This window comes from Amblyomma americanum, chromosome 1, assembly GCF_052857255.1.
Source record: "Amblyomma americanum isolate KBUSLIRL-KWMA chromosome 1, ASM5285725v1, whole genome shotgun sequence".
Taxonomy (NCBI): Eukaryota; Metazoa; Arthropoda; class Arachnida; order Ixodida; family Ixodidae; genus Amblyomma; species Amblyomma americanum.
In genome coordinates this window covers 266050741-266060421 of record NC_135497.1, presented here as the reverse complement: position 1 = coordinate 266060421, position 9681 = coordinate 266050741, and the positions used below count along the sequence as shown (strand labels likewise).

General features: G+C 46.9%; 1 pseudogene; it reads left to right on the top strand.

Moving 5' to 3' along the window:
* Window positions 1–5113: 5113 nt before the first annotated feature.
* Window positions 5114–5809, top strand: LOC144117371 (speckle-type POZ protein B pseudogene; annotated as a pseudogene).
* Window positions 5810–9681: the final 3872 nt, after the last annotated feature.

Sequence of the window (9681 nt, the reverse complement as noted above, 5' to 3'; positions counted from 1 at the left end):
TAATTAATTTGTGCAGTGAACAAGGTGCGCCAGGCAGGAAATGAGTCGCCGAGCCTTTCAGTCCCAATGATTTTGACACCAGAAAGAGTAGTGCTTTGTCTGTCTGAAAGTGCAAGCGGAGAGAGTCAGCGTGCCTGTCAGTTCAATGTTTAACAAAAACTGCATGCTATGCTGCAAGTGGTATGAGGGCAATTCCAGGGTGCAACAGCCATATGATCCAGTCTGTATTTGTCGCCAAACACTTCTAGCACTCCTTGCACTATGTTATAGTATCTGATTACCACAGTCCAGACTTCCGCATCACAGTCTATATTACACGACAAAAATATCCTGGTCCCAATTGGCTTTGTGCATTTAAGCCCTGTCATTTGTCCAAACAGAAGTTTCCATGTTAAGGCATGCATGCTTTGATAAAGTTTCATCCCCAGAAAAACTGTCCATAATTCAACCCATCATATCACGGGGGGGGGGGGATATTAACGAGGCATGGCTGCATACAGCAGAATGCAGTAAATTTTTTAGTTCTGATAATGTCGCAAGCACCAAATCATTGCACCATTTCTATGACTGACTAGCATGGGTTCTTAATTGTGAAAAACACTATATACTCTCACACTGCTAGGTTGCTATGGCCCATTAAATTGTTCCTTCCAGATCGGTACGCTTTTTGAAAAGCATTCCTGTGATAGCCAATTTTCGTTCTTCGTGACATACACTTGCTCGTTAGTCTCTTTGAGAAAGCATGCAATAAAATCCTTTATTAAATAATGTCTTGCATCGTACCGTTCTGAGTGGGATTTAAGTGATCCTAGCCAGTTAAGAGTAGTTGGCCCATGCTAATTCTTGTTCATCCTGCCTTTCTTTTTTTGGAATCTCGGTCAACCCCAAATGTGTTATGCTTGGCCCTTCCCTTTTTCTTACATTCATTAATGACTAATGACCTTCCTTTCACTTGATGGGAATAACGCGCTACACACGGAGAAAAACCGACAACTGAAACGACGGACACAGGATAAGCCCCCCTTTGTGCAAATCACCAATGTTCACCTTACTTTGATTGGACTACAATTTTAGCTTGTGCAAGGGACAAGAAAGAAAGAAAATAAAACAAGCCTTTGAGATATAGGAGGCCGGTGAAGACAAGAGCGCAAGCACACCCTCGGTGTTGTTATCAAGTGAGGAGTTAGAACTAATCAAGAAACAAAAGAGCATGCAACACAGCCGGTGGAAATAATTTCATTGTTTTGAGCATGTGCATGAAATGTATTTATTTGCCCTTGTGCCAGAATAAATTTTAGTTGTTAGCGTGCGCTTGTCCTGTGTCCATCGTTTCAGTTGTCGGTTCTTGCCCGTGTGTAGCGCATTATTCCCATCAAATGTGCAACCAACTAGCCCACATTGCTGCCTTGCTTCCTTTCACTGTTTCATTTAAGTAGTCTTCATTGATTGCTATATGGTCTGCCATCCCACTATCAATATCAACATTCCAACCCTCCAGAACAGCTGTCTGCGTGCTCTGGAATGGCTTGTTTGGGAGTGTTAATAGGACTGCAATAATAGCTTTTAATGTCAGCCATACCCGTCTCCATTGCGAGCTGATATGTGTAAGTATTTCCTTTGTGCTTGTGTCGTACCCTGTTTCAAGCAAAGCAACATGGAGACTTCCATTATGTGATGCGGTTAAAATGCTGGGTGCTTGTGTTTACGCATGTGAGTTTTATGTGCCTGTGTCATTTGGTCCTTATCCTCATCTGAAATGGCCAGCCAGTTATGTTATGGGGCCAGTATTTACAGTGTTTATAAAAGGGTGCCTCCTGCTCCTCTATAATAAAGCTACGTTTCACATACAGTTCTGTTGTCATGAATGGAGCGAGATTACAGCTGCTGTGAATTTTGCGTGTGAATGTGGTTTTCTTACATTGATGGCAGTGAAAGGCACAGAAAGGCACAAACCTGTACTCAATGCTAATTTGTTCATAGAGTTGCTGTTTTCCTTACCTTAGTAACAAGTTTTCATATATGGCCCTAAGGAGGATTATCATTTTAGTGCATTATTTTGAAATTTTAAAAGGCCACAAAACGACATTTGTTTGCCTAATAAATGCAGCCCTTTTAGGGCTGTTGAAATTCACATACACTCCCTGCATGAAGCCAAAAAGTAGGCATAGCCTAGGCAAAGATCTTCAAGCAGTTAGATTAATGACTAATAAGTCATTTTAACGTAAGGCATGCCTAAAGGGACTTTGCCAGTTTGAAAACCAAGTGGCAATGAAATAAGCTTTGCTTTGAAAAAGGCGTTGCTAATAACAGCTAGCACGGTCAAAAATTTTATACATGACGAGTTGTGCAGAAAATGCTAACTTTTATCAGCTGTTTTGGGAACCAGAATCACTGTTACGATTCCTCTCTTTTTTTTCTGCTCAGAAAAGAGTCTAAACAGTACTGTAAAGCTACACGATAGGATATATGCCTGTATGCCCTGCACACTTATTTATTTCATTGTGTTTTGCAACAACACAGCTTTCACCTTGTAAATATATTTCTACAAATTCTGCTCGAGATAACCACTATGCATGGTCAGTGCATCCTGTTTCCCTGAATATATGAAGTATTCTTTCCCAACCTCAACCAGGAGCCATCCAGATGTAAGCCAGTTTACCAACTCCCACATCATGTTATGTTTACACTGAAGGTAAAAGGCATGTATGGCTTTTTACTGAGTACTAAGCAACCACTTTGTTCTCATTCTCATGGGCACTTTCAGAACTTTTTGGAGTTGTACAGATAACATGCCAGCTTGTTTCTGCATGTGTCACCATTGATTGGCTCTGAGCACAACTCTCCAGGCTTGTTTGCACTGCTGCATTATAGCGTGTGCAATTGTCATTGCAATATGAGCTAAGGAATGACTGGTAAAATTAAACTGGTTGCCTGCTGTCACTGCAAAAAACAAAGCTCTGCATTTCAACGCAGTGACAGATTCATGGCTTAGCCCCTTTAATTGTCACCACACTGTGCTATTTCAATTTTGCCTTTTTTAACGGACCGAATAACATTACAGAGAGAAAGCAGTACTGTTGCATGGTCACTCTTCTGTGAAATGCACAACTGTTGCAGTTACAACTATCTTACATATTCCAAATTACTGGGATTGTCATAATTTTCTTGTGTATTCGGGTTCGTATTCGATAGCAGAGTACTAAAATATGTAATTTTTAATACATGCACAATTCAGATACACACTACATATATCGACATATTGATAAGTGTCTTTTGCAATAACAGTTAAGTGGGGAGACAGCAAGAAAGCTTGTTTACTTGACATTGTTACTGTCAACTAAAGTGTGCATGGATGAACAGAAAAGCTACAAAATAAAAGCAATGAAAATACATTTAAAAAGACTGCACTACGCTAGTTTGAATAATTAATGATTTAACCCGTGCCTGGTCTTAGCTATGTGAATTTCCCTGTTATAATTACAAACGATCGAATATGTACTGCTAACCTATAGTTTGTTCTAGTCCCGTATCCTTGGTTCCGAGAATTCGTGATACGAATCACGTCGTCATTCTGAAATCGTTATTGCGTGTTAGGGTATAGCGTAACTTTCAATGGGGGCACCCTTGAAATATCAGGAGGCAAAAACCTAATATCGTAGTTAGAACGGTTGCATATATATGGGTGGTCTTCAGCGTAGTCTAGCCGACTAGCGGTCGAACGAGTTGTGTCACGGTCGCGGTGTGATGCCTTTTATCACTTTCTGAAGTAGAAATAGCGCAAACGTTAATCGTTCCCCGCGACGCTGTTTAAGAACCTCGCCGGCGGTGTTGCAAAGCTTGTTGCGACTTCGTTCGTGGACGTCAGAATTGGCCGCGCCGAGATTCATGGCTATTACAGCCGATCGCGGTTTTACCTGCTACGAAAAATCTCACTGGTAAACATGTCTCGGGTGAGCCACCATATCAATGTGTGTGCATTTGTACGGCAAGATATCTTCGTATTTTCGTCAGTGCCGCGCGGCACTGACGAGCGTGCCAATCAGAACACCGGAGTCGTCCGCTAGGTCGCATGCAGCAAACTTGATCGCATGCTTGATCGTACAACACCTCGTCCGCAACGCACCACACGGCCGTGCGCATGGTCGCAAAAACGTGCGCGCATGCGGAAAAAAGTGATCGTACAGCTAGCGCCCCTTAGCTCTGAGAAGTGGCTGTATCGTTAGTTGTTATAAAAGAAGTAGGCGCAAAACTTGAACAAGGACCGAGAAGAAACACAACCGACGACTGACAAGCGCTTTGTGTTTCTTCTCGGTCCTTGTCCACGATTTGCGCCCGCTTGCATTATATCACGCAAAGCCAACTTGCCCGACAGCACGCTCTTCTGATCGTTAGCTGTGTCGGCAGAGCGTCAGTCGCGACCAATTCCGCACAAGAACGTCGACGTGGCGTTTATTCGTGCTAGTTTTATACCCGAAAGTGGAAAGGGCACACAAGTTCCAAGCATGCGCGCCGCAAACAGAGAACGCGTGCACGCGTCGTACTTGGCAGATCTCGAAAGCCAAACAGCGTCTCACTCGGTTTGCATGGGAGCGCCGCACCGCGTCTCTCTCTCTCGAAGCGAGCGCGCTGGCATCGAAGCACCCTAGCAAGGAACGCAAGACGACGTCGCCCGGGCTTACATGGGACGCTTGGCCGCATCGCACTGCGCGTCCTCGCTCACTCAGTCGTCTGCAGCCATCTTTCGTGAACAGCCACGATGTCCGCTACCGAGTTCACTTGTGTGACAGAGATGAACACCGAAAAACTTTCCTTCTCTTGGGTGTTAAGAGACTTTCAGGCGTGTTTGGCGCAGTTGGAAGAAGGAATATATAGTTCCCCGTTCTCTACACGACAAGAAGACAATGAGGAATGGTGTCTTAACCTGATCCAGCACACGGCAGACGATGGCCAGGACTATCTCTATCTCGGCCTTGGATATGCAGGCGCCCGTGATATTCGCGCCGAAGCCGTAGTCTTCATCGTCAATGCAAGTGGGCAGGAGAGCAACAAACAGTACATGAGCATTAAAGTGTTTAGTGGTGAACGAAACTGGTGCTTCTGCCAATTTATCCAGATGAGTGCCCTGGAGATCGAACTTTCTCCCTTCTTGCTGGCAGGCAACCTCCGCATACGCTGTGAATTGACAGTCATTCGCGGCTACGTAAGTGCGCCTGGAAGATTCGGGAGCGCCAACGCCGAAGTATCTCAGCACGGACTCTCCGACGACCTCGGCGCACTTCTTGACAGCGGCGACTTTGCCGATGTCACCATTGGGGTCGTTGGCGGAATGCACCGCGCCCACAAGGCGGTGTTGGCCGCCCGGTCGCCGGTGTTTCGAGAAATGTTTTCCCATGAGGTACAACATGAAGCGCAAGGTTTCATCAAAATCACTGGTATGGATTACGACGTTTTAGGCGCGTTGCTGCGCTTCATTTACACCGGCCGCACGCCAAAACTAGCACAGCTGGCAGGCCCCCTTTTTGCTGCAGCTGACAAGTACTCCATTCTACAGCTTCGGAACCTCTGTGAAGAGGCGCTAATCGAGGGATTGGTCGTCGAGAATGCCCCGGCCGCCCTCATCTTAGCCGACCAACACAACGCCGCCGTGCTCCGCCGGAGTGTCATGGACTTCATCTGTGCGCATGGACGAGAAGTGACCCAAACGCCTGGCTGGGATGATTTGGTGGTGAACCGCGCCGACCTGGTGGAAGAAGTCGTCCGCGTGCTCTCCAGTCGCGGCAGCAGCTCAAGCGGACCGCCACCTAACTGAAGCAGAACTTCAAGCATAGAAGTTCTCATAATAAAGGGTAAAAGCTCATGTTTTACTGCGTTGCTTAAAGTGTGCATTGCATTGCTATCGCTGTATTGCAGCACTTGAATCGTGCCATTACACTACAAATAGCTCGTGTTATGTCTACGTAAGTGCTTGAAGGTAACAGTACACCAATGAACATTACCGCATGAGCATGAAATTCCGATTGCGATGCCTTAGTTGTCGGAGAGTTGCTTGGTAGCGAACTCGCAAGACTAACGGTATTTCATTATTACACAAGCTTAACTTGCGAGCTTAAATAACTTGATTAACTTTCATTGTAGTTTTGTTACTGGAACGATCTCTTGAAAGCATTCAGCCTGGTGGTCACCAAGGGTTATAATAATTCCTTCCAAGGGAATGTCATTCGGCTCGACTGCCGAACTTAAGCTGCTACAAGAAATTTTTCGACGGCATTCGGTTCAAATGCCATTCGAGTCGACGGAGCTCCGCGGAGACATTCCAGATTCTGGAATGCTTTTGAAACGCGAACACAGCCCGAACCGGCCAATAGGCGTTGCCGCCGCCATGGCTTCCTCCCCCCCCCCCCCCCCGCGCGATTGATTTCGGCTCAGTGGCTGCTCATTTTGATACCCGCTGCTCGCTTTTTCCTGCTCTTTGCTTACCAAATAGCTCTTCTTATGTCTCCGTATGTGCTCGAAAGTAATAGTACACCAATGAACATTTACCGCATCAGCATGAAATTTCTCCAGCAGTGCGCCGATGAGGACGGCTGCACTCATACTGTTGTTTACATCGCTGCCTACGAACAGCTAGCGCTCGGTTTCATGACATAAAACGCATTCTGCGCCTTAGTTCTAAATAAGCTCATCTCTTTTGTACCGGTTGCACCCGTGCTTGTTAACGCAGTTGTTGTCCACTTGTTGGCGTGCCGGAGCCACCACAAGCAGATAAGTCCGACTCCGGAGAGCAAGATACGAACACGTTTTACTGGAACGCCATGTTGTTTTCTTTCCCCCTGTGCCCCTACATCAGTTGCCAGACGAGTTTTCTACGTCGGCCAACACTCCCCCACACTTGGTTTGAGAATCACACCACTGACACTCACATCACAAGTTCAGTCGGTTTGGCGGTCGCCGGATACGAGTGGGCCGTCCGGGTTGACCTTCGGCTGCAGGGGTTGGTGCTGAACTTGACTGTTGTTCATGTAGGTCCCACCATTCACTCTGCTCAGTAGGGCTACCGTTATCACAATGACGAACCTGGTCGAAATGTCGGGTAACGGGTCCTCCGGCTGTGTTGAGCTTGAGCATCCTGTTTCCCAAGACATGTTGAACCGTACCCTTCATCCAACGCTGGCCAAGACCGAAGTTGCGGAACAAGACAGTCTGGCCACGGACCCATTTCCCTTTTGTTAGCGTGTGCCTTTCAACGTTCGGCTCTTGTGGTTTCTGCTGAAGCAGGTCCAGGCGTCCTTTGGGTCGATAGCTCAGGAGCATTTCAGTTGGGGATTTGTCCCTACTTCCGGATGGTGCGCGTCTGTGGTCATGCAGCCACCGGTTTAAGCGAGCTGAGAGTGTTCCACGTGTGAGTCTCTTGAGACCGTCTTTGACTGCCCTCACCGCTCTTTCTGCAAGCCCATTAGATTGAGCGTGGAAGGGCGCTGTACGGATGTGCCGTATGGCATTCTTCGTGATGAATTCTTGGAATTCGGCACTGACGAAGGCACTTCCATTATCAGACACCAGACAATTGGGCAGACCAAATCGTGCAAATATGCTCCTTAAGATCTCAATGGCTGCTGTAGTCGTTGCACTATTTGTTGCGACTGCTTCGATCCAGCCTGAATAGCTGTCCACAACAACCAACACAATCTTGTTTTCAATTGGACCAGCATAGTCTATGTGAACACGTGTCCACGGCTGGGTTGTTGCGGGCCATGCCGCTGCCTTCTCGGAGGGTGGCATTGATGCCGTCTGTTGGCATATAGGGCAATTCCGCAGGAGGTGTTCTATGTCTTGATCAATTCCTGGCCACCACACAAGTTTCCTTGCCAAAGCTTTTGTGGTACTGAGTCCGGAATGTGCTTCGTGCAGTTCCAACAGGAATGCACTTCTAGCTGCCTCAGGGATCACTAGTCGGTCTCCCATGAAGATGAGTTGTTCATCTGCAGTGAGGAAATTCCTACGTCTCCAGAATGGCAGTACTTGGTCATGGTTAGACTGTGGGAGTTTCTTAGGCCATCCTCCCAGTATGTATTCATGAAGGCATTGCATGAGTTGGTCCTTCCCAGCAACGTCTTCGAGTTGCTTCCTTGAGACCGGTGCCGTGTCCAAGATGCTGGCTACTAGTGCACTGTCTTGTTGGTCACGGTCTTGCATCTGTAGTTCAGTCTCACTGGCTGGCACAGGTAGTCGACTCAGTGCGTCTGTATTTTGGTTGCGGGATCCGGGCTTATACTTTATGGTGTATTTGTAGGCACCAAGGGTAATTGCCCACCTTTGAATGCGTGATGCTGCAGTAGTAGGAATTGGTCTATTTTCCTTGAAGAGTCCAACCAGTGGTTTGTGATCAGTCTTCAACGTGAACTCCCTACACAACAAGTAGTCACGGAACTTTACCACTGCAAACACCAGAGCCAGGGCTTCCCTTTCCAACTGAGAGTTCTTCTCTGTCTTTGTGAGGGTGCGGGACCTGAACGCTATTGGTCTTTCAATGCCATCGATCACATGTGATAGCACTGCACCAATTCCCTCTGGTGAGGCATCACATTCTAGCACTAGTTCCTTCGTGGGGTCAAAGTGCATGAGCATATTAGAGTTAATCAGAGAGTTCTTCACAGCTTCAAATGCTCTCTTCTCTTCAGATGCCCACTTCCATTTGCTCTCTTTCTGTAGCAACCGGTACAGAGGTGCAAGGAGACTTGACATGTTGGGCAGAAAACTGCGGTAATAGGTGATCAGGCCCAGGAAGGATCTGAGTTCTTGGACATTTCTGGGCGCTGGTGCTCTCACGATAGTGTCCAGTTTCTTTTCCGCTGGATGCAAGCCGTGTGGGTCAATTTTGTGTCCCAGGTAGGTCACTTCCTGTGCTCCGAACACACAGTTGTCTTTCCGCAACCGGATACCATTTTCTCGAAAGATTTCCAGTACCTTGTTCACAGTCTTCCCATAGCTATTCTTATCCTCTGCAATCAGAACATCATCTAAAAAGACTTGCGTGCCCGGCACATTTTTCAGAAGTTCTTCCATCTTCCTTTGGAATATGGCAGGGGCTGATGCAATGCCATATGATAGCCTATTGTAAGCAAATAGACCTTTGTGAGTGTTCACTACAGCAACTTGCTTTGCTTGATCGTCCAGTGGTATGTGGCAGTAGGCTTCACGTAGGTCCAATTTTGAAAACCAATAGCCACCCTTGAGAGAGGCGAAAATGTCTCCCATTTTTGGGAGTGGGTACTGGTCGACATCACACTCTGGGTTGACAGTGACCTTGAAATCCCCACAAATTCTCAAGGTTCCATCTGCTTTTACCACTGGAACGATTGGCGTTGCCCAGCAGCTGTGGCTGACTGGAGACAAGATCCCTTGCTGACACATTCTGTCCAGTTCCATTCCTACTTTTTCGCGCAATGCATCAGGTAGTGAACGGGCTTTCAGGAATCTTGGAGTTGCATCTTTTTTCATGGCAATGCTGGCAGAAGGTCCCTTCATCAGTCCTGTGCCCAGCTCGAAAAGGTCTTTGAACTTTTCTTTCAGTTCTGTGACACTTGAGATTTCACAGTCTGGAGTCAGGATTGTGCCTACCTCTTGGTCGGGCAGCAGATGGAAGTTTTTGGATCACATCTCTACCACACAGTGAAGGTCCTG